The 25,580-nt window shown below is 38.7% G+C and overlaps 1 pseudogene; it reads left to right on the top strand.

The window, feature by feature from the left end:
• Nucleotides 1-5,487: 5,487 nt before the first annotated feature.
• LOC120785074 lies at nucleotides 5,488-23,389 on the top strand (annotated as a pseudogene).
• Nucleotides 23,390-25,580: the final 2,191 nt, after the last annotated feature.

The raw sequence follows: 25,580 nt of genomic DNA, 5'->3' as shown, positions 1-25,580 counted from the left end.
GAATCCCACTGCTTAATTTTCACTTCCAAGCATTTAATGTACATGTGGATTTAAATGTTTTTGTAAGAGCAAAATGAATAGTTGCACCAATAACAACGATTTCTGGCTGAGGATAGGCATGGAAAGTGGATTAGTGGGAACAGGTTTACCATTTGGAGCTCACTAATGTGGAATGGAGAGAGAATTTTAAAATATTTTTAAAAAAAATCTTTAATGGTTTGCCCTGATACACCTGGAGGATGAATGAAATAGCAAGTTATAAAAAATCAGTTATATATGCACAAAAGCACATAAGTTGAGTACATATTTTCTTAATTACATGAATTTTACTTTACCAGCCACATTTAACAATAAAGCCTTAAAATGGCAAAAATCTGATATCACAAACTATTTATTTTAATTTTACCAAATCATTTTAAGCCTTGGTTAATGTTTACTAATGATGAACCAAAATGTATTAACACATTTAAATACACAAACACACATGTTGGTCTAAATATAATTATGAGGACACATTCTCTCTCTCTCACACACACACACACACACACACACACACACACACACACACACACACACACACACACACACACACACACACACACACACACACACACATCCTTTTTTTCCTCGTAATTGACATAATGCCTTCCCTAACCCCTTACCCTAACCTTAACCATCACAACTGAGTGCCTAACCTTAAACCTTTCGCTAACCATAACCTAAACCTAATTCTAACCCTAACCCTAAAACCAAGTCTTAACTGTTAAACAACCATTTAAACTTGTGGGGTCCAGCACATGGTCCCCACAAAGCTTTTGTACCCCAGAAGTATAGTGGGCTCCCAGTTTTCGGACCCCGTGAATATAGAAAAAGCAAAACCACACACACACACACACACACACACACACACACACACACACACACACACACACACACACACACACACACACACACACACACACACACACACACAGATTGTTAATTAATAGTAGGTTGCCTGGGAATAAATCTCATTAATTAATAACAAGAGATACACAATAGACCCACATTAAGTGTCAGCCAGCATGCACAGACATCCCCCCACACACACACTACCTCCCACTACAATCTCCAATTACTAATTAGTGAAAGTGAAATCTATGAATTACTTGCTCCATTATGTACTTTAGCAGCATCGCGTTTCCCCCTGGCCAGCAGATTAAAGTGGCTATTTGAAATCAATTTCTTTAATAACAGATCTTAACAAGCTCATCAATTAAGGCTTCGTTAATGGCTTGTTACTGTGTGTACCGTGCGTGTAAATATGTGTGTGTGTGGTCTGTCTGCCTGTGTTACCACTGTTACTCCTGACAAAGACACACCCTGTACATATCGTATATGATGGTAATTGGTCTGAGTGGGCCGGGGTGCTGGATATTGATAGGAGGCAATGTGGGGGTTAGGCTTAACTTTTTGTTAAGTTAACTGGAAACTTGAAGGAATTATGAACGCATACACATACACACGTGTGTTTGGGGTTGGGCATAGGGGCGTGTCCTGGCCTTCAGAAACCTATTTGAAAGAGTCTTTATGCAAATGAGTTTGATAATGGCTGTCAGCATTGAGGCTGTGATTTCCATAAGTTAGGCTGCTCACTAGGGCATTTCCCAGGCTAGAGAGACCATTAGCACGCCTCATACAAAGACACACACACACACGCACACGCACACGCACGCACACACACACACACACACACACACACACACACACACACACACACACACACACACACACACACACACACACACACACACACAAACAGTTATGAGCCTGTGACCTCCTCCCTGACCCTTCTTCTCTTCTACCCTCATACAGTCAATCCCCCTATCAATATAAGTGTAATATATGCATGGGTGAGCTTAACTCTTCAGATTTAGGCCTGTAATAAGCAGTTCATTTATTTAACCTCTAGCTGAGCAGTTTCTTTAAGCACTGATAAAGAAGGCAACGACATACATACACTTCACGTGTATGCTGCGGACTGACTTGACTCAGTGTTGTACTAGATTAAATTAGATCAACAACATCACCTCAAGTCTTCAGTCAGAGTTGTCTAAAGGTGTATTCAGAATGAACACAAATTGAATGTAAGCTTTGTTTAATCATTTTGAAACACAGAACATAGAAACACATGATACACTGACTGCTGTAACCCAGCTAGTAACAGAAGTGTGTGTTAAGTGTGCCACGTACTGTGTTTGTGTGTCAGCTCAGACTATGACTGAGTCGCTAGTAGTCAGTCTTTTTTCTATTCCCTATTGTCTTGACGTTAATGAAGTAGAATGAAAACTTCGGGTTGTGTTTCACTTAAGACAAGGCAAGTTTATTTGTTTATAACTTGCCTAGTTTATTAATACAAAGTACTGTATGTAAGACATAAGGCAATATACAAAGAGAATACAAAAATAAAAAAGAAGACAAAAAATAAAATAGTTGGAAATTTTTCAAAATAGAGTCATATTTCTGATGTTTTTTTCCAATCATAAGGTAAAACTGAGAGTGATAACACCCATAATGTCACTAATAGTCTGTCTTTACACTCGCAAACAGTCAAAGTTCTATCAGGATGTCTGTGTGCAAGCCATGATAGATGTTTAGATTTACAGTACCTTTCACAGATCCAAGAACCCATCAATCACTTTGTTGAGTACAGTGTTATCATAAGTTATAGAACCAAGTGAAGTCATCTGGGGCTACTGATCAAAGCACAAAAGTCTATCTGGAATACATATTGTTGTATCGTCGAACTGACTTAACTGGTCTGTCACATAAAGTAGAAATACCATATAGTAAACTGAATTTGATAAACAAGCATGATTTTAACATACTTATAGTTTATTAAAATTTTAATCTACAAATTTATGCTATTTACTTCTACTCTATAGAGGCAAATATTATACTTTTTACTCCACTACATTTATCTGATAGTTACAGTTACTAGTTACTTTGCTGATTAAGATTTTAGACATCTAGATTACATATACTACCGAACATAAACTACCCACCGTAGTTAGAAATATTGAATGAGAAGTCATTCTTGTGTGGAGAGTTCATTCTTGTGTGGCCTGGTCTGAGCTAAAGTTCATCAAGTGTGACTCTCTCAGATAGAAATGAAATAGTTCAGATGTAACTGAAGCATAGCAGAAATAAAATACTGTAAACACCAGATTATTACTGCACATTTAGTGCTCTTATCATGTGATTTCCAGTAACAGTGAGAGACTTTAAGCCATGTCTCTAGACTAATCAGTTGGCTGTTTATCAGCAAACGTGCACTTTAATGATTGATACTGGGAGAACTAATTATGACACCTCAGTTCACTCATTAAGCTACACAGCTACAAATGATTAATTGATTTATCACATTTTCCCAAGGCTCCATTTATAATCTCATGCTGAAATGAGTTTGGAGAAGGAGGGGGAGGAAGGGAGAATATGATGTGGAGGGAGGGAGAAAGAGAAAGCAAGAGGGCAGAATAAAAGAATAAGGCAAAGGTTTGTGGGAGAGAAAAGAGGACGGGAGAAAGCAGGGAATGATGATGGGGGGGTTAAAAGGCAGTGGTGGGATTTTAAGGGTGGAGTGGAGGTTAAGGAATATTGATATACTCCAACGGGTGCTAGTTAACTATAGTAATGCTCTACAAGCTAAGAGATAAGTGCTCCAATTGCTCCAATTATAGTGGTGAGAGGGCCAAATAGAAAACAAGAAGACTGGCATGATGACGCTGCTTCATTAAAGCACCAAAACAGAAGCCTTTGGGGAAATAGTCATTCTAACTTTTAAAAATTTTATTTTATATGTATTTGGTTTATGCAAAAAGATTTTAATAAATGAAACAGAAAAGAACTATATAAGTGCAGTCCATTTACCATGTACTGCTTGTGGTAGCAGAGGCCGCTGTTGCTCAGCAAGTTACAAAGTCTTGCTTTGATGATGCCTTACATTCAGCGTTTCTCATCAAAATGTACCGTGTGTAGCCTTCATGCTTGACAAACGTGCTGAATGCATTTTCTTCCGCATGTAACATTTGCAAAAAAAATTAAATCCTACATTGTTCATATCCATTGTTTGCTAGTTTCCAATATTCTTCTTCCTTGTTTTATTGCCGCATTACTGCATTTCTTTTTGCATGACTGCCAGCAATTGATGATCACTGGGAAAGCAGAAAACCAGTGTTAAGTGTATCACATAAGTGCATGCATTTGCGGCCTTCTGCACCTGTACAATAAAAACAGAAAAGGAACTCATTCCTGAAAATATTTCTCCATAGGGCTATTAGTGGTCCAAAACTGTATGAGCTACATTATGGAGCTTGATCCAGTATTATATAAAATGCTAAAACAAGTTTAAAAATTCACATTCGAACCACTTTGAAAACTTAAGAACTTATCTAATTGGAATTTTAAATATTATTTGTTGCATATGTAACAGGAAAGTTTTGTGTATATATGTGAATGTATCTATGTATTCATTAGGCTGGCCCACTGTTTGCCAGTTTTGTTGGAACACTACAGGTTGTACTGGTATTATGGATTGTTCCACAGGTTTACCTTCAAAGTTTGTACTTCCTAGTGACTTTTTTTTTTAACAAGAAATGTCTGCAGGTACAGTTTTGGTTTCTGTTTGGATGGACCGTCTCTTTTGGGTAAGATGTGCAGGTTTAAACTGGCCTTTGGGTTGTCTGAAGGACCCACATTTGTGTGCCACAAATTATACAAATGAAGATTAGATACAGATTAGAGCACAGATAATGAGGAGAAGGAAATAAGTGGCGGAGGCTGGTCTATCAGCAGAAGAGGAGGAGGTCTGTCAGGAAGAGGATTGTCAGGAGGGTCCTGGCCTATCAGGAGGGGGGGGGGGTATGTCAAGAGGAGGTCTTTTAGGAGGGGGCTGGTCTATCAGAAAGAGAGAAGATCTGTAGGGGGGAGGCTGGTATATCAGAAGGAGAGGAGGAGGTCTATCAGGAGGAAGTGTAATGAGATGCTGAGGCCCGGCTGCCTAACAATAGCTGCTGTGTGTCGCTGCTTAGCCTGCTGCTCTCCACCTATTTGTCATAATCACAGCCAGTTTTCTCATTAGTGGAAATCATTAGCCCTTAAAGGTTTATCTGCCTCTTATCACCTGCACCACTACCACACCACCACGCTCTGCACTAACACAGAAACACAGAAACACACACACATCATAAAACCTATAAACAATCATCAGGATATAGCGCATACAGCAGCACACCACTGCAGAAACAACACACATAGTGCCACAGCGCCACTGGCCCACAATGCTTTGCTCAGGTATCTCATAAAAAAGTCACTGACCCCACACATCTAACTGAGACTCCAAAAGTGCCAGCACAAGTTACAAAGCACACCCATCCTAATCTGGCTCCATTAGCGGCGTCTGTCCCTCCCCGGTTGCTGGGCTTTGTTCAGCTGTCAGGATGACCAATGATGTCGCACTACTGCCTGATTCATGGCAGCGACCCTAAGATCACATCTGATGGGAGCGTCAGGCCAAACGACCAAACGCATCCCCAGCAACCCATTATAGTCTATTTATCTAGCTGGACATCTAATGGGAGTGCTTCTTTTCCACCAGAAACTATGATGCTATCACTGAAAGCTTGGTTAAGACTTGGACTACTTGCCTGGGGCTATCTTGGGTGGTGCAAGCTAATAACTGGAATAGCTGTTAACTTCTGAAACCCATAAAAGGAAATTATACTTGACTAAGGGCTGTGGAGACTTCTCTATTTGTAAAGGAAAATAATGAGATGTGTTTAATCACCTTGCATCTCCAACAAGCTGGGTTTAAATATGTCTGCATGTGGTGGATGATAGTTGTTTAAAGGTCCAAAAAAAAAAAAAAAAAATCCGGACTCCAACAACATATACTGTATTAAATCAGAAATCTGATATTCCAAACAGAAGTCCACTCCAGCCATAAAATAATGTGTCATCAGGTCAATCAAGGCTGCTCATTACACACCATAAATCAATATTGTTTACTGGCTGGTTTTAAGGGAAATTAGATATTGTTACCTAAATCAAATAAGCCATACTATTCCACTGTGATTTTTCAGTGAAATATTGGCATAGTTACAAGTAAAAAACAAAAGAAACTGTAAAAAAGTAAGTGGACAGCAACACTTTGCATATGCAGCAGACCTATATTGCATCCAGTTTAACCTGCCAAGTCACCGCCTTAGCTGGTTGCTCGACCATGTCACCAGACTTGTTCAAGATGAGCCAGGCTTGCACATGATCAATCAAAATGCACATTGGTTAGATTTCTGTCTTACTTGATCCTTACTCGGTCTGACGTCATACAAATGTAGGCAACGATAACCTCACAAGATCAAAGTGCCTGCAGGTTTTGGAGCCAGCTGTCACAGATGTTCTCCACTGACTGCAAGACCTCAGGGCCTGATGAGAAATATCTGGCTCTCACCTGATCTAGCATCCCAATTGGCTCAACAACATAACGTTTTTATAGAGACTTTTCATTTTTTTAATTGTTTAAATGGAGAGATTTTTATTTAACTCGTCGGATTTTGCGCTAGTAACATTTATTCTGTTAACAGAAGACGTGTTGTGTGGTCAGTGGTTTTCAGAGAAGTGGTCAGAGAGTCAGAATACATTCAGCTTATATTATAGATAGTTTACGTAGACTGCATACAGTGTATGAAAGTTCTAGATTTAATTCTTCAAGTATTAAGCAACACAAAAACTTTTAGCAGATGTGAAGCCCTGGCAGTCTAAATATCTGAGAGATCAATAATGAAAACTATTGTCTTGTATTTTTTTCTTCTCCCTGTGTATTTTGACCATTGGTTAATGATTTGAAATTATTTATGTAGTTTGAGGGGGTAAGCAATCAAGTCTGATCAGCTGATTTATACAGCAGCAAACTGATATGTTGACATGCGCTTTACCTGAGACTTCATGTAGTATGGAGGTTAAACCATACCAAGATGATCACAGATCGCCTATATTTTTGTAGTCTACACTGTCATACAGAAGAACATAATCAAGATAACTGGAGACTGAGTATAATCTGAATAGTTTGGCCTGAAAACATTTTATAAAATCAGGATCAGCTCTAACAGGATTTTAAGTGTTTCTGTGACTTTGTGTACAGACTGTGAAGGCTGTCGGACACTTTCCGTCTTGACTGCTGCTGCCTGCTCGCATCCGCATTCCAGGAAAGGTGCAGATCATCTTGAAAAATCCTTTTCCTCATACGAAAAGGGTGTCTGAATCAATTGTCATATCTGGGCACACTTTAAATACCTGCCAACAAAAAAACCGTAGAAATGTCCTCCCATGTTATTGCAGAGTCTTGCAAAGCTTTCTTTCAACTTGCTGACAGAAGCTTGAATTTTATCTCTGTTCAAGGTAGGTGCATTGTTTTTCTCTACCTTTAAATTTTAACTGATGTTTTACCCAGATGGTAATGCTCATAACTGCCAGGTCAGCTTAGCCCAGTTTTTAAGAGTGTCTGACGGTGCGAGCGAATCCTCCCCTTTTAGATGTTCACGTTGTTTTTATTGTTTTATTTCTCGCCCACTTTCAGTATCGTAAATTGGATCAAGGGTTTTAATTTTAACGTTAGCATGCAAACATGTTAACATATGTTAAAGGAAAACTGTGGTTTGTAAAAACTTGGTTTCAATTTGGACTCAAAAGTGCTTAGTGACAAATGTAGCCACTTTTCAGGTAGAACATACTGTAACTTTCTGCTTTTGAAGACAGTTTTTCTCAGTGAATGTGCTCTCATTTGGCCATGACTCTCTGAAATGACTGTGTTCAGTGAGTAGGGGAGAGTAGCAGCACAGTCAGTCAACAAATCAGCAGCCAGACAGAAACGTGAATGAGCTCTGAATTTGCGTTCCTAATGACCAATCACTGTTTCCCAATGTCTGTCTGGGGAACTTTTTTTTCCTTTGTTTTTGTTCTAAATGATTTAACTCAGTTATTTAAATTTTATTTTTTTCCCATCACCATGGTGCAGAGATACGCAAGCTGTCCCTGGGCCTGCTGGTCCTAGAACGGAGTGTGTGACTGGGGTGAGAGATGCCCCCGGCAAGTGGTGCCCTCCTCAGGCACCACTTGCGCTGGATAGCCTCAGTGGTGGGGAATGGAGAACCAATGATGCATTGAGCAGTTTTCACGACCCTCTGCAGTGCTTTTCAGTCCCAAACAGAACAGTTGACATACCATACTGAGAGGCAGTTGGTAAGAATGCTTTCGATGTTGCAGTAGTAGAAGTCCACCAGAATCTGAGGAGACAGATGGACCTTCTTGAGTATCATCAAGAAGAAGAGACACTGGTGAGCCTTTTAGACCAAGGTTGAGGCATTGAGGGTCCAAGAGTGGTCTTCAGTTCCTCCACTGCTTCTGATTTGGGAATGTCGAAATCCATTTGAGGGTGGTGATATTGTTGATGTTTGTGTTTATATAGTCCAGAACAAAGAAGGCATAGGAATCAAGGCCCGTTGTGAGTCCAGGGTGGCCTGAGTGGCAAACACACTCCAGTCTCAAGTCAAATTTTTGAGCAGACTTTAGCCACTCTGCATTGAAAATAATTGGCAAGACTGTTTGGTGAGTACAGTGTGATTATAACTAACAGAACAGAAAGCCAGAGCTTAAAAAATGAAAGCCAAGTTTTAATAAACTATGGTTTTCCTTTAACATGAATGTTAACATACTTTAACATATAATATAATGTAATAAGCATGTAAACATTAAACATTATCATACTGTATGTAAATGACACATTTAGAACATTTTTTTCAAAGGGGTTTTTACGTTATAGTTGGCCTAGTGTTTGTAGCAGCATGCATTGTTGTGAAAAACGTTTACAACGTTTACGACTTGAAGTAGTGTGAAAGGAACAGCGATGAAATATTGAATAGAGACCCGTAATAGCCAATGAGAGAAGACAACCAGAAGACAGAGTATGGAATGACATACACATTCTCAGTCCCAAGTAGTCACATGCTTGGTGAGGGCCCCTTTGGCGTCACTTTTTAACACACTGGGTACCCCTTTAGCATTATTTTTCACGGTACACTACAGCATGAATGAAGCACTACATTTATTCATGTCAACGGAGTTGCGAGGATGTTGGATTGCAGGCATACAAAGCGCATGACCGGAGTTTGCATCCAGAGTACTGTCTGTGGTTAGTTTTAGGAAACAAAAGAGCTTTGGTTAAGGTTAGGGAAAGACTGTTTTGATTAAATATAAATAAACACGTTGTGTCTGAAGTCACCATTTCCTTTTTTCTGTATTAAACCAGACCATAATTTCCCCCTAACTTTAACCAAATGCTGTGAGTGCCTAAACATAACCATTAAAAAGTTTAATAATGCAATTCACTACAAATGGATATTGTACTGCAAGACTGGATACTTTGGTGGAAAACAAATACATTGACTCTGAACATTTTACTGATATGTTCGGTATCAGCATATTTGTGACTTGCCAAATACGTAAATTAACAACATATCCTTATTATGTTAATAGAAAATGTAATCCCATTGCAATTACGTTTTGTAAAAAACATATTTGCTGTTGCCATTTATTTGTACAGAAACAGAATTTTTAGGGGACAGCTCTCCTATCGGACTACCCTGCACGTTGAAAAATGACACTAAAGGGGTACGCAGTGTGTTAAAAAGGGATGCCAAAGGGGCCCTGACAAGTTGGGAGTGAAAACGTTTTTATGGGGAGGTTTCACTCTCCCATCCACCTGTGTACAAATAGCAATAACGTTAGTTTGTAGCAATAGCTTGCACAAGCCCTGTTCGAGACTAACAATAAAATTTTATTTCAAACTCACCTCCAGCTCACGCTGCATGTATAAACCATGCTGATTCGATCTTAGCTATTACTTCATCCACAGTTTTTTCCTCATATTTTCTTTTTCAGTGCAAAACGTAGCACACACAAGGGCAACCAGCTGACGACGGTGGTCCTCCTCCATGTTTGTTTTGCTATGAAGTCACGTTTGATCACACAGGTTTCTGTGAAATCACAAGTCCCTGGAATTGCCACTCTGAAATCATTTAGTATAAACATCAAGTGTGTGGTCCTGTGTCTTTATTGAATTGTAGGGTTTATGCATTCTTATGATTAATATAAAAAAAATGGTTAAATCTGTCATTATGTCTGTGGTGTTCAACATTTTTAAAATTGCTAAAGATTGGAAAATCTTCTTTTTACTTCCTCATGTTCATCTTAGTCTTAGTCCTCCTTGTTTACTCCTTTTCCTCCTCTTATCCTCATTCTCCTATTGTTTTTTTAAATTCCTCATATTTGTCATTTGTTTTTACTCTTCATTCCTTTTCTCCATTTCCTCCAAATGCTTGTCATCTTTTCCATCATAAAGACTGTCTTTTTAGTTCCTCCATCTCAATAATCCTATTCTTCTTTTCCCCCTTGTTCCTTTAATTTTCATATTCCTGCTTCCTTATTCTATTTTCCTCTTCTTTCATTCTCCTCTCCACTCCAGTCATTATTTTACTCCTCCACCTCCTCCCCTTCCTCCTCTTTACCTCAATCTTTCTCCTCTCTCCATTTCATTAAGCTCTCAGTCCGCCCGTGCACTAAAACATGTAAAAGAGCTTCCGTTTTAGGAGAGATTTGTTTGTGGCATTAATAGTCTTTAGTTTTCCACATGGTTTCCCAGCAGCCAGAGACATTAGAAAGAGAAGTGAGGTGCAACACATATTCCCTCTCATCCTCTCATCCCTGCCTCATCTGTCAAACACAGAGGCGGAGGGAGGGAGAGAATGAGAAAAAGGGAAGAGAGAGGGATAGCAAATAAAGACCAGGCAGAAAGACATAAAGAAAATAAATATTAAAGAAAAATTAGAAGAATGTTTGGCAGATTATATTTGTGCTTAGCACCCTTTTCAGAAGACAGAACTGTATTTGAGAGATTTTTGTGAATGGTTGAGCAAATAAAAGATGATCTGATTTCCAAAAGGCATAAAGTCAAAGATTACAAATTTCTTTAATATTTTAAGCAAGATTACTTTTGTATTTACATCTTTTAAAGGAAAAGACAACAAAAGTTTCGGCACCATGCATGGTTAGTACTTAGTAACACCCCCTTTGGCAAGTATCATAGTTTGTAAACACTTTTGTAGCCAGCTAAGAGTCTTTCAGTTCAAGGGTGGTGGATTTTCACCCATTCTTCCTTGAAAAAAGCTTCTAGTCCTGTGAGATTCTTGGGCCTTCTTGCATGTGCTGTTCTTTTAAAGTCTATCCACAGATTTACGACAATGTTTCGGTCAGGGGACTGCAAGGGCATGGGAAAACCTTCAGCTTGTCCCTCTTCAGGTAGTCCATTGTGGATTTAGAAGTGTGCTTATGATCATTATTCTGTTGTAGAAGCCATCTTCTTTTCATCTTCAGCTTTTTTTACAGATGATGTGATGTTTACTCCTGGAATCTGCTGGTATTTAATTGAATCCATTCTACCCTCTACCAGTGAAATGTTCCCCGTGCCACTGACTGCACCACAAGCCCAAAGCATTATCGATCCACCCCACCCATGCTTAACAGTTGGAGAGGGGGTCTTTTCATGAAATTCTGTGCCTTGTTTTCTCCAAAAACACCTTTGCTCATTGTTGCCAAAAGGTTGTATTTTAACTTCATCAGTCCACAGGACTTGTTTCCAAAATGCATCAGGCTTAGATGTTCCTTCACAAATGCTGACACTGATGCTGAATTTTGTGGTGAGGAAGCAGGAAAGGTTTTCTTCTGATGACTCTTCCATGAAGGTCATATTTTTGCCGGTCTCACTGCATAGTAGAACAGTGCACTACAACTTCAGAGTCTGCTAAATCCTCCTAAAGGTCTTTTGCAGTCAAATGGAGGTTTGATTAGCCTTTCTAGCAATCTTACGAGCAATTCTCTCTGAAAGTTTTCTTGGTCCTAAAGACCTCAACCATTCCTGTTAACTGCCATTTCTTAATCACATTACAAACTAAGGAAACTGCTACCTGAAATCTGCTATCTTCTCCTGCTTTGTGGGCATCAAGTATTTTAATTTTCAGAGTGCTAGGTAGCTGCGTAGAGGAGCCCATGGCTGCTGACGGATGGGACAAAGTTTGGGGACTCAGAGTATTTATAAAGCTTCAAGATTTGCACTTGGCCTTTCCTAATGATGACTGTGAACAAGCCATAGCCCTAAAAAGCTAATTACCGTCTGAGATCTTGGAAAAAGTTATCTTAGAGCTCAAATTTCTTAGGGTGCCGAAACTTTTGTATGGTTTTCCTTTGCTTTTTTCCACTCGAAACTTGTACAAAACGAAAATAATACACTAATCTTGCTTAAAATGTTGAAAAGAATGTTTCACTTTTAACTTTATGCCCTTTGGAGATCATCTTCTACTTGCTTAACTATTCAAAGTAGCAGAAATTTTGAATGAATAGCTATCTAATGGTCTCTTTCATCTGGTATCTCAGTATTTCAAAAAGGTTGCCCTGCAGAAGTCTGAAATAAATTTAAAGGTGGTTGGATAAAAAATAGTGTGTAATGCAATTCAGTTAAAATTTCCATATACTACTAATTAAGATTTGGAACTGTTTTTTTTTAATTTTCTGTCTCTGGAATGTTGGATAGAAAAATGGAAAATAGAAAATTACAAAATCAGAGTGGCTTGGGTTGCTTGAGAGGGCAGGAACCAAGTGCCCTGCTCAACTTGCATCTGATTGGCCATCAGGGCAGCTCAACTAACCAACATTCACACCTGGGGCACATTCAATCTGAAAATCGTGTGTACCGTTTTGCTATGGTTTCCATGTTGAATCACACGTTTCCTCAGAACAGTGTGAAACGGTGTGCGATGGGCTTTGAGGTACATTTTCTCTCGTTTAATGGGTGTATCAGAGGTGTTACCTAATCAGCAGTGACATATTTATAAACCCACCATATGAAAAAGGCTGCCATAGTTGTAACGCTTGCATAGCACAACAGAGTGTGCAACGCACCACCATTTCCATTTAAACAAACATTTTGTTACATTTTGTTGTGGCTGGATGTGCTGCTTTGTGGGCATCGATTATTTTATTTTCAGAGTGCTACGTAGCTGCTTAGAGGAGCCCATGGCTGCTGTTGGTTGGGACAAGGTTTGGGGTTTCCGTTTCAATAAACATTTTGCTACGTTTTGTTGGGGCTGAATGTGCTGCTTTGTTGGCATCAATTATTTTAATTTTCAGAGAGCTAGGGGCTGAATTTGTTTTGTTGGAGCTGAATGTGCCCTTGCTTTCAGGGATACTTTTTGTGTGTCGTTTTTGTTACTCCTGCCCGGTATTGAATTGAAATACTCTAATGTGTACATTATCACAAATGTGCGAAATCACTTGAAAATGTATTCAGTTTTTTATTTCCCTTTCAGTTTAGTGACCTCAGCTTTTGTCATTCTAATTTTCCTCCAGATTTCTCTGGTAGGAACATTTATTTTTATCATTTCATGTTTCTAATTTCCATCTACTCTAATAAAGGAAATAAACTAAGTAAGCCTTTAAGCTTTTATGTAGCTTTTATTGTCAGCATCTCCAGCTTTTTCTTTGAATATGAACACCTCGCTAGTCCATTTTGTTCTCCTCTTTTTCCCATCCTCCTCTCATCTTTCCTTCCTCTTGTCCTCAGATCAGCGCTCACTGTGTTATCAGTTGGTTATGTCACCTGCAGCTGACCTGTCGGTAATTAATACAACCAGAGTGTGAACATTTTCAGGCTAGCTCCTCTCTCCTTCTTTCTTCTCATCTACCCCCCCGTCAGTTAATCACAGTTGTTCCCAGCAAAAGGAGCTGTTAACGGCTTAATGCATCAGGAATGGCCCTGGTGCTCCCAACCACTAATCGGACCGTTACGACTGAGAAGCTTTGCATTATGCAAATCACTGGCTGGGAACAGGTGACATTTGTAGGGGAGCAGGGCGACAGGGCGATGGAGTCTGGCTGATTTAGACATTAGTCCCTGTCACAATGCAACACACACACACACTGCTCATCTGCATGTGCACACTGCACACACGCACTGTATACACAAGCAGAAATAGTGCAAGTAAAAAATTACTTACAATCTAATTTTGTTACTCTAATTGAGGAGCCAATTTGAACTAGCACTGTTTTAGAAGTCAGTGCTTTACTTTGACTTAAACTTATAGTCCACAAACAATTTGTTTTAAAATGTTACCTTACCTAAATTTGCTCACAGCTCACAGCTGTGGCCTCTTTCGATCTCTTTTTTTATCCTTGTGTTCAGCACACGTTGTGGTGTTCACAGATCATCTAGCAGTGTTTGGTAAAGTTTGGTTATTGTAATCACTGCTTAAGCTAACCATCCAGAACCTCGTTGCCTAAAAGAATTTTAGGGCTAAGATTGTAAAATCCATCTCACAAACCTTAAGCTTAAAAGGTGTTTCCCAAAAGCATCATAACTGAAGATGCGTTTAGAAATGATCAAAGATTAACGAGGGACTTCTATCCTATCATAGGAGGATAAGAGCATCATAAAAAGTTTGTTTGTTTGAAATGTTTTACTGAAGTTTTTATTGTTTTTGTTCATTTTTAAGTCTATATTTTTATCATAAGCACTTATGGATTTCTATGTAAATTTGGCTAATGTTTAAATTGGAAAATAAGAAAATAAAACTAAACACACATACAAATAAGTTCAACAATCTGCCAGTTTCTGTCAACAATGTGTTCCTCTCCATCTTTTTGCCAAATATATTTATTTCTTCTGGCTAAAATGCCACTGTCCTGATGGAATATTTTCAGGTTCGGTGTCCTCTCTTTTCTTTTTATTTATGGTGCATCTGTTGTTTTCTACATGCTTATATACAGCAGGTTTGATACAGGAATGATGACAGAATGACATTCACAATACATGATATACATATTCATAAAATTCACTGCTTCACTTTAGGTTTAATGAGAGTTTAATAATAACATCTGCCTCGAGCAGCAGATAAACCAAAGTTAACTTCGATCCACCCAGGCACATGAATTATGAAGGGCAGCAAGTTGAAAGCTGTATACTATTTCCTACACATTAAGCTTCATTTTCATACTGAACAATTCCAAATATTAAACATTTCTTTGTGTGGTTTACAGCACACAGAAATATTTGTGATGAAGCTTCTACGACTTTACCCTCAAACAGATTAGAAATGTGCAGAGGAACGTGATGCCCAATAGAAAGAAAGGGGGGAAAAAGTAATCTAATAGAAATGAATCATGTTGCATTGTTGACTAATTGCAGGAAATATGCAAAGCTGTGTAGACAGTTCCATTATTTCAGTCACCAAACCTCTGCAGACTGTCATTTATAGATAGTTCATCTTGTGGTATTTTAGATAATGTACCTTTGCCTTTTTTTTTTTTCCATGAGGTAATTATATGTTTGGTCTAAGTGTTGTAGTACAAAATTAGTGTCAGCCTTATGGTGAAGACCCAGAGAATGTGGTGCAACACAGAGTGAAGGTTGGTTTCATTAAATTTTTATGTGATGCCACTCAAAGATTTAGACCACCAGATGAAAAAAAGGGAGGAATCAAATGTTGAATTAAAAAAAAAAAATGATACAGTAATGATCCAGGAGCTCTACCTGCTTGGGTTAAATATAAGTTGATGAAGAGATTATTACTTATTAATTTAGTTTCTTTTGCCTTCAGAAATACATAGACAAATATAGGTCATTGGTTGCTTATTTACACAATAGTTACCAGTGAAAATGCTACTCATTGGCTTGCAAGCATCAACACACAGTCAGCAACAAGTGAGAAGTGGTGGTGGCTTTGTCGTGCAATTCAGTTTTGGACAAGATTCGAAATTTTATTTTAAGCAATGTTACACTTACATTCCATATTCAGCCTATAAAATGATAATCCTGCCAGTTAGGTGAGATAATAATCCCTCTTCCAGTGCAGATTCTTTTCTTTGAAGAGAGAGTTTGTGTCTTCAAACAAGAAACACAAATAAGATTAAAAAACTTGATACAATTGAACTTAGAACTTACTTTGAAACAAATCACATTTTATTTTGGAAAATACTTTGTATTGGAAACAGATAAAGTGATCTCACACCATTGACAGATGCTTTACATGAACGTACATACCAGTTTTTCTGTATATTTTCACTCTTTAAATACAAATCATGTACAATTAGACTTCAAGTTGACCTTTTTCAAATGCAAGCTGTTTAGATGTAGATTTTCAGCTGTATTTTTCCCACTGTTGCAGGCTGCAGTACAGAAGCCCTGAGAGGCAAGTGAAAAAAAAAAGAAGTCTCTGGCAGAAGGCATTTATCAATTAAAATACATTTCTAGCCAAAAGAAAGACATGACAGTAATGTTGCTAATACACAATATATTTACCTTGTGTTTAGAGTGCATGGAGAAATTAAAAAAACTTTCAGTTCAACTGGGGTAGGAGTGCACTTTAGCCCCTAGTGCACTTTAGCCCCAAAAACAAAAAAAATGTACTTGCCTCTCACTTGCCCTCACGGCTTCCGTACATTTGCATTCATCCTTATATGGTATGAAAAGACTCTTGAAAGTTGCTTGAAATTTCTAATCCATCACAGTGATCAAGTTTTCACTAAGCAAGTGAGCAAATAAGCTCACTTAATGTTTACTTAAGCAAGTAAGCAGAGAGTCTGCTAATATTATCTTCTTGTAAAGAAATGAATGGAAATCAAGAGATGCTTGAAAAAAAATGCATCAAAAAATTTAAATCAAAATACCAGGATGGTCAGCTGTGATGCAAAGTAAGTAAATGCAAACAATGTGTCTTGTACTGTGTAAAACATAATACAGGAATCTAGTTGAATCAACTAACTAAATTCAATGCATCCAAAATTCTGTTGCAAAAGTGGCTCCAAAATCAGCTACAATCTTAAATTCTTTGACTCAAAACTGACTCCCTAGATTGATAAAATGTAAATGGAACACAAATCTGACTAACATTTGCCAGCTTAAGTGAACAGTTGATTGACTCAACTTAATATCTTAACTTAATGGAACTTAACTCATGTACAGTTAACTCAGCTAGTTTTACATTTTCAAAACTCATGGACTCTGCACTAACTATTCAATTAAGTTCAGTTAACTCTGTAGTAAATAGAATATAACATGCAAAACCACAAATAAGGTAAGATTTTATGACTCATTAATAGATAAAATGACTGGTATTCTAAAGTTTTCTCTTTCTTTCTTGAATATGTTGAAATAATTTGTCTGAATGTAGACTTCAGCAGCTCTTGGCTGTTCTCATCTTGTCTTGAACACAGCACTACTTTGTGTGTGTGCTTGTGAGAATTAACATGTTTAAGTTTGAGCATCCTTGAACATCTAATTCTTTGTAAGCATCCTCATTGTCTGTGTCACTCTACCTCATACTCTCTCTCCATCTGTCTGTTTCGCTCGGTCTGTCACGCACACACACAAACAGACACACACCTTGTAACAATTACAAATTCTGTCAATTTAGTGCACACGCACACACGCAGACACACACACACACACACACACACACACACACACACACACACACACACACACACACACACACACACTGAATTCTGTATTCACTGGGTGTAGGAAGTAATAAGAGGCCATTACGGATGCTAACCAGATCTTTTAACCAATGACTACAATGACTAACTGACATTCCTTCATATACAACCAATGAGCTGTGAGAGATCTTGCAGGGCCTGAAGGAGCACACTCACACACACACACACACACACACACACACACACACACACACACACACACACACACACACACACACACACACACACACACACACACACACACACACACACACACACACACACACACACACACACACACACACACACACAGTGAAGTGGTGTAATAATACATGAATACCAATCTAGACTGTGTCTGCTTCAGTGCTCCTCAACTGAACACATAACCATAATCACTTTATCAGAGGGAGGAGAATAAAAGCCAGTGAATTTGAAGAAAAAGAGGAGGATGGGTGAGAGGGCGAGGGAGGAGGAAAGAGCAAATGAAGTAAGAAAGGGAGGAACTAGAGAGGGAGTGAGGTGAGGGTGGAGGGGAGAGAAATAAATGGCAGAGAGCACTGCTGTATTAAATGACTTTTGAAAACACACCATCTCATTCACAAAGAACAGAGTATCTCAACTAACAACTAACAATTAGATAGAGTACCTAAGGTTATTCTATTTTCTATTGTCATCAAATACCATGGAACGACTACCACCAAATGTTAGTCCATATCCCAGTACTGTGGTACTTCCCTACACTGTCTGTGGCTCTCAGCTCCAAGCCACTGGTTCCTACTGAAGACAGCAATCTTAATGTAGATTTACCATGATATAGTTTAATTTATTTTTTTAAAGGCTCGCTAATCATCTAAATCAGCGGGAAACCCTAGTTTTTTGCAAACTAGGTTAATTCTTTGAAATGGTTGGAGTTTATAGTGTTTTGGTGCACTATTATGGTTGCTCCATACTTCTTTTATGTTTGTCTCAAGGTGGTGTTTCAAAACTGGATACTAGTTAATTCACAGTATCCTACATCCACCCATTGGTTCTCAATAGAGGAGAGTATGATATAAACCTGACCAATAAGATGATCAATACAGCCAGGTAGACCCCCACAGCTCCAACCAATAGCAGAGGAGTCTGCTTAGTGTTAATTACTGCTGGCACATCTCTGCTCTCCTCTTGTCTGTGTGTGTCTAGCTAATTCAGCCTCTCGTTAACAACAGTTATACAGCCAATTACCATAAATCCCTGTTAGCTGCGGCAATTAACAGTAACGAGGCAGCGCTGCATGTGTTTCTACTGTTGTAATTAAGCCAGTGTGTTGTTAATTAGCAAAATGTGAGTGGGAGGTTTTATGCTCGTTAGTATGGCCATTTCATTCAATTAGCGCCGTCATTAACAAGGTGTCTCTGTTCTAACAAAGTTAATGCAGGGAGGAGGCAGCGACCTGGCGATTAGCCTAGACAAACATGATGAGGAGCGTGGCACTGAGCCCAGAGAACAATATATGGATGGAGAGAGAGAGAGAGAAAGAGAGAGACAGTGAGTGAGTCTGTGTGTGTGTGTGTGTGCATGCAATGCAGGTGGTGTGGCAACTTAACACATAGCCTCCGTACTGCAAAGATGTATATGAAATATTTCATGACACTTGCTTCTCATGCAAACGAACAAACTCAAAACATTACGTCACATGAACATCTACCTACTCCTATCCTTTGAATAAAGTAATTCTGATAAAGCAACCAGAAAAAGCATAAAACATGTGAGGGAGACGCTAAACCAACCAACTGGGACCAAAAGGCCTTTCCAACATAAAAACAATACAAATGAATTTTTAAAAAAAAGGTAATTAATCAAAGCTAGAAGAAATAACACACTTTTAAATCCTGAAATCTATAGACAAAACAAGGCACTACAAAGTGGTAAAATTAATGAGAAAAATCATATCTACTTTGACTTTTGAATGTGTTAAAGTGGCACTCCTGCAATTTAGTATTGCACTTCTATAAAGTGCACAGGGGACAGATTAAAGAAAAATGGACAAAGCTGGAAGAGCAGAGGCCGAGATATTCTGACTTTTAGCCTCTGGTATGGGCTAACCTCCGGAAACACTGGCTCCCAAACTTCCCATAATGCAACTCAATAGTGTCCCTCATTAGACCTCCCTGCTTGGTAAATAGCCATGTATTTTAAACTCATTTGGAATGCAGGATTTCTATTTTAAATAAAAATTAGAATTAGAATACACTTATGTAGTGCTTTTCTAGTCTAATCGACCACTCAGATGGCTTTACACTACATGCCGCATTCACCCATTCCCACACACATTCATACACCCACACATACTGATGGCACAGCAATCGGGGGCAACTTGGGGTTCAGTATCTTGCCCGAGGACACTTTGACATGCAGACTGGAGGAGCTGGGAATCAAACCACCGACCTTCCGGTTAAAAGGTGACTCACTCTACTTCCAGAGCCACCCCATACCGATATAACCAAGCCAGTATAACCCAGATGATATTAAAATGACATGATCAGACTTAACATAGGTCCTCCAGAGCCACAGAAAGCATTATACTACTGTTTTAATAGGCTGAGTAGTACACCTCATGACGAGTAAACTGAACTCCACATGCAAAAATGTTCTCTTTAGAGACTAGTACAGTACAGTTTACAAGGTTTTCTGTTAATTTGTTTCTGAAGTACTCATCTGGACAACTAGTACTTTGACTTAAAAAAGATGAGGTGAAGACTGACAGACCAATGAATAAACCTGATTAATTATGAATTATGAATTGGAGTTCAGAGCAGACAAGCAGACAGAAAGTTAATACAGATATTGTAAACAAATTTGTTTTTTTCTTTGTGTTTTTTATTTCCTTGTAAACAAACTACCACTGTCATTTTAATTTTTTAATATTATATCCTTTAATTCAATAAAGGCTTCCCAGAGTCTGCTGCTAATTAAGTTAATATATACAGTATATATAGGATCTTTTGTGGAAAGAATTCTTGGCCAAGTAAAGCTAAACCATAAATACAGAAGATTTTTTCCTTGATAAAATATGGCAAATCCGTCACCAAAACTAAACAGACTGTAAATGTGAAACTCTAAAATTCAAACTGGTTCTCATATAAAGAACACACACAAACACACCAAAAAATTTTAGTGTGAGTATCTTGGTTCTCTTGTTCATAAGCAAATGAATAATTTGTGAGGTTTAATAAAAAAGAATGGCTAGTATTGAAACATTTGATATGCAAAAAAAGGGGGGGGGATCTCAGATGTTATTCACCTGTCTGAATCTTCTCTCCAGACTAAATTATAATTGAGAAAATAAGATTACTCTTCTGTCTTGTTTATGTTTTCAGCGCTCACTCATCCATTTAGCTGAAACACGAAGGGAACGCTGAACCTCCTGTGGTGCATAACACACCAGACTGATTAAGTTTAAATGGGGATTGCTCTGAGATTACCAGGAATTACACAATACAGTTGGGAAGCACAGTAACATGAGCAGTGTCAGCAGTGGTGGCTGCCAACATTTGGTCTGCATGCAAACATCACTACTCTGTGTTGATTAAAACTTGACGTGGATAGTAATTTGAAGTGATTCGAAGTGTTTAACATCTCAAAGCTGAGCTGAACATTTAACTTCTTCAACACCATATACAGTATGTCTCTGAATTTTGGAGAAATGTGTATAAAATGATGGTCAAGACAAGCATATCTGATATCTCTTTTTAATAGGATGCAGCCAAAACATTGTGTGTTTGGATATTTAATACAGAGTATCATAGCTCAAATTAAATTGTATTTACCTTTAGTGGTATCTAACAGTACGGGGAAACAACAGTGGCGCATCCAGCCCCATATCAATTTAATTATTGTAATAACACTCTTCATCTTTTCAAGGTAGAGACACCAGTGCCTTTGTAACTTGTGAAATTTAAAGCTTTAATCTAAATTTTCATATTAAGAATGGATCAACTGATGATGTCTAATGTAAAAGGGGTCACTCATAGTGACAAACTCACACAGAATTATCAACTGGCTTTATTTTCCCCCTCAGCTCTAGAGGGCATTTTATCTTCTTTCGGCTCTTTGTTATGATTTTATGACCTGTAACTTTAATGTTTTGTTTCAGTCTCACCGCTCTCATCAGCATTTCTTGTATTATCATGCCAAGGTAACCAGTGTACTTAGCAACATGACCACCTATGAGACACTGAGACAGGATCCTACCAATACTATAAGAAAAAGGTAATAAGCTGCCTACAACAATCGGAAAAGGACAACGCCATTGACCGACCACTATATATTGTACCCCAGGGAAGCCACCCTTTGCATTTATGGACTCCCTAAGATACACAAGGAAGAAGCCCCACTCAGACCCATCATCAGTAGCATCAACTCAGTTACCTACAACACTGCCAAACACCTAGCCACCATCCTAGCTCCTCTGGTCAGTAACACTCCACACTGCATCCAGAACTCCCAGGGTGTTGCCAACAAGGATAGAAAAATAAACTCAGATGAAATCATGGTATCGATGTCACTTTACTCTTCACATGTATTCCCAACCCAGAAGCAATAAAGACTGTAAGGAAACGACTGCTAAAGGAGAGCACTCTGTTCCACAGAACCAACTACACCCCAGCCCACATAAGTGCCCCGCTCGACCTCTGCCTGACGAAAACCTATTTCCAGTAAAATGAGAGTTTCTACAGACAGAATCACGGCTTTGCTGTGGGCTCACCGGTGTCTCCAAGGGTGGACAATCTCTATATGGAAGAAGTAGAGAGCAGAGCCCTGATCTCCTTCACAGGAACTACTCCCAGCCACTGGGTTAGGTACATGGACGACACCTGGGTCAAAATCAAAAGACAGGAAGTGGAAGCCTTCACAGAACACATCAATGCTGTGGATAGCAACACCAAGTTCATTCAGGAAGATGTCAGAGGAAATAGTCTGGCCTTCTTAGACAGTGAGGTGCACATTGAAGATGATAGAAGCCTCAACATTGAAGTATAAAGAAAACCCACACATACAGATCAATATTTACTGCTTGATTCTCATCACCCACTGGAGCACAAGCAGGGGGTCAACAGAACTCTACACCATTGGAAGCAAAATGTGCCCACAAGGACAGAGGTGAAGAAGAAAAAAAAAACATGGGAAGCACTTAAAACGTGTGGTTACCCAAACTGGACCTTTGTCAAAACCACAAAAAGATGCAGAACAAACAGAGAAGAAAACAACAATAAATGGAACAACACTGTCATTCCTTACATTGCAGGAGTATCTGAAAAACTCTGGGAGGATTTTCAACAAACACTGCATCCCTTTGCACTTCAAGCCCAGTAACACTCTGAGGCAGAAGCTTGCCCACCCTAAGAAGTAACACACAGACATAAGCAGGGCAATGTAATGTAAGCAGTTTAATGCAGCAAAGAATGCACAGACTTGTACATTGGAGAAACAATTGCTTCATAAGCACATGGCACAACACAGGAGAGCCAACTCCTGAGGTCAGGACTCAGCAGTCCACCTACATCTGCAGAACAAGGGACACTCACTTGAGGACAGCAAGGTACACATTTTGGCCAGAGAAGACTGATGGTTTGAAAGAGGAGTCAAAGAAGGCATCTTCTTCAAACTGGAACTACCATCACTAAACAGAGGAGATAGTCTATGACACCACTTATCAGCCACTTAAAATGCAGTCTGTGACCCTAATGACTCACGTGTGACCTCAATGACTCTCAAGCTGTTAACAACCTAAAAACGGTTAAATGCCTGGGTCCCCCACCAGTTAGTTAGAACTGAAGAAACACCTCTGATGAGAGGTTAAACATCTTGAAGAACCTCAAGCAAGTCCACTTGCCTTTGTATAGCACTTAGAAATACCATGACCTGGATGACTGCAAATTTTCCCAGACAGTCTCATCAGCCTTGTTTCCAGCAGCAGCAGGTAGATGTTTTCAATGACAACGATCCCAAACAGCATACAGACACAGTAAGAGATTGTCAGGTGAATATAGAGGAGCATTTAGCAGCTAAAGAGCCAGAGATTTCCCTCAGGAGTTGGTAGAAACCAAAGACAGAGCTAAAAGTAGAGTGGGTAATTAACTCAGGTGGAAAAAAACACAACACCAAATGTATGCTAATGTTGCGCTATATTTATATGCTGGATATGCAAACAGGAAAACTTTCTGCTAAAACGTTTGCCATCAACTTTATAAGGTATGTCAGCGTTGTGTTTACATTTTTCTCTCATGTCTCCAAGTGGCCAAAAGAGTCAACTGATGCACTTTCAAGACTTTCAGTTGTAGCAGTAGCTGGTCAGACAGAGGCAAACCTGAAACCTGATTTGCCACCGATGTATCATCGATGTGTGAGTGCGTGTGTGTAAAAAGCGCCATAAGTATAGAATGTTTTTAAATGCTGTATGAATGTTTCTGCGAATGGGTGAATGTAGCAGAATTGTAATGCTCTTTGAGTTGTCGATAAGACTACAAAACGCTATATAAGTGCAGTCCATTTACCATTCCTTAATGGTATAGAAAGAATATCCCGTGTCACAAGTAGTAAAATAGTCAAATAGTAAACAGTGAGTTTGTGTAAATCTCTCATTAACTATAATTAATTTTGCTTGCACCAAACTGACTACAATTACAGCACCCCCTTCTGGCCATATTAAAGCAGACATTTGCTTTTATCTTGCATTGTCCCGAATTATTTCCAAGGAACAATTTAGGATTAAGCTGCATCTGTTTTATTTCCATGAAGCTGTAGAATGGAAGCTAAACTGAACCGCGTCTGGGTTAATAGTTGCTAATGAATTCAGCTTACCATTTACAGGAGATACACTGTGAACAAGAGGGAGAGAGGGACAGAGATATAGGATTGGTTGCTGGTGTCAATGTGACACATGATGAACATGCTTCTGTGTGAATGGCCTCTCTTCCCCACCTTCTTACTCTCATCTAGTTCTCTGCCCCATTTCCTCCATCCAAACCTTTTTTCTCTCCTCTTCCTCTGTCTCCCTACTTCTAATTCTCCTCATTCTTCTTTCCCCTGTTTCCTAATCTCTCTCTCTTTCACTTTTTCTGAGCCTGTTTTCTTTTACACTTCAGTCTGACTCCATTAAAGCTAATAGAGAGAGACCATCTCGTCACTGGCACACACACATACATAGGCTCACACCAACACGGGGGGGGTAAAACATTGTGTGTATACCCACAGAGTAGAGAAACACTGGGATATTTTTTCATATTTAGCCTCACTTGACCTCCAACTCACATACACAATAAACCATAGTTATATACAGTACATACTTTTAATCCCTCCTCCAATCTGATCTATTGTTTCTGTTTATAGTCAGTCTATGAACTGTAGTCTATGTCAGTCTATGTCTGTGGCTGCTAGTAGCATTTTACAAATATCATTACACATTTCATATATGCATCTAGACAGCAGAAAGTAGTGTTTTGGCATTGTAGGACAGGTACTTCTACCCAAACCTCAGAGTACCTCTGTGCAGCCCAATGGCTATATACAAGGTTGTTTGTTTTTTAAATCGCATTCAAGGCTACAAAAACAAAATGGAATATAAGTATTTAAGTATTTTTACTTAAACCTAAATATCTTTTTGACCACTTGCTGGCAGCTCAACAAGCTGATCACAACACTAACATAATGTCACCTTAGCTGTTATGGTGAATTCCAGTGAAGTTGCCGAGAAACTACTATATTTTTAATTGAATTTCCTCACTCACAGAACTCTGACAACTGTGATAACAGCTCTTTTATTCACAGATCTTTTTGAATTTATTACCTTAAAGTCACTGCTGACTTTACATTTTTCTTAATATTACAATGTTCATTAATATATATATACTCACTATAATAAGTATATACTATACTTATTTGGCATTATTAATATGTCATTATATGGTATTTAAAGATGCATT

Source organism: Xiphias gladius, chromosome 23, assembly GCF_016859285.1.
Source record: "Xiphias gladius isolate SHS-SW01 ecotype Sanya breed wild chromosome 23, ASM1685928v1, whole genome shotgun sequence".
NCBI classification, from domain to species: domain Eukaryota; kingdom Metazoa; phylum Chordata; class Actinopteri; order Istiophoriformes; family Xiphiidae; genus Xiphias; species Xiphias gladius.
This window is presented reverse-complemented; position numbering and strand designations above follow the sequence as displayed.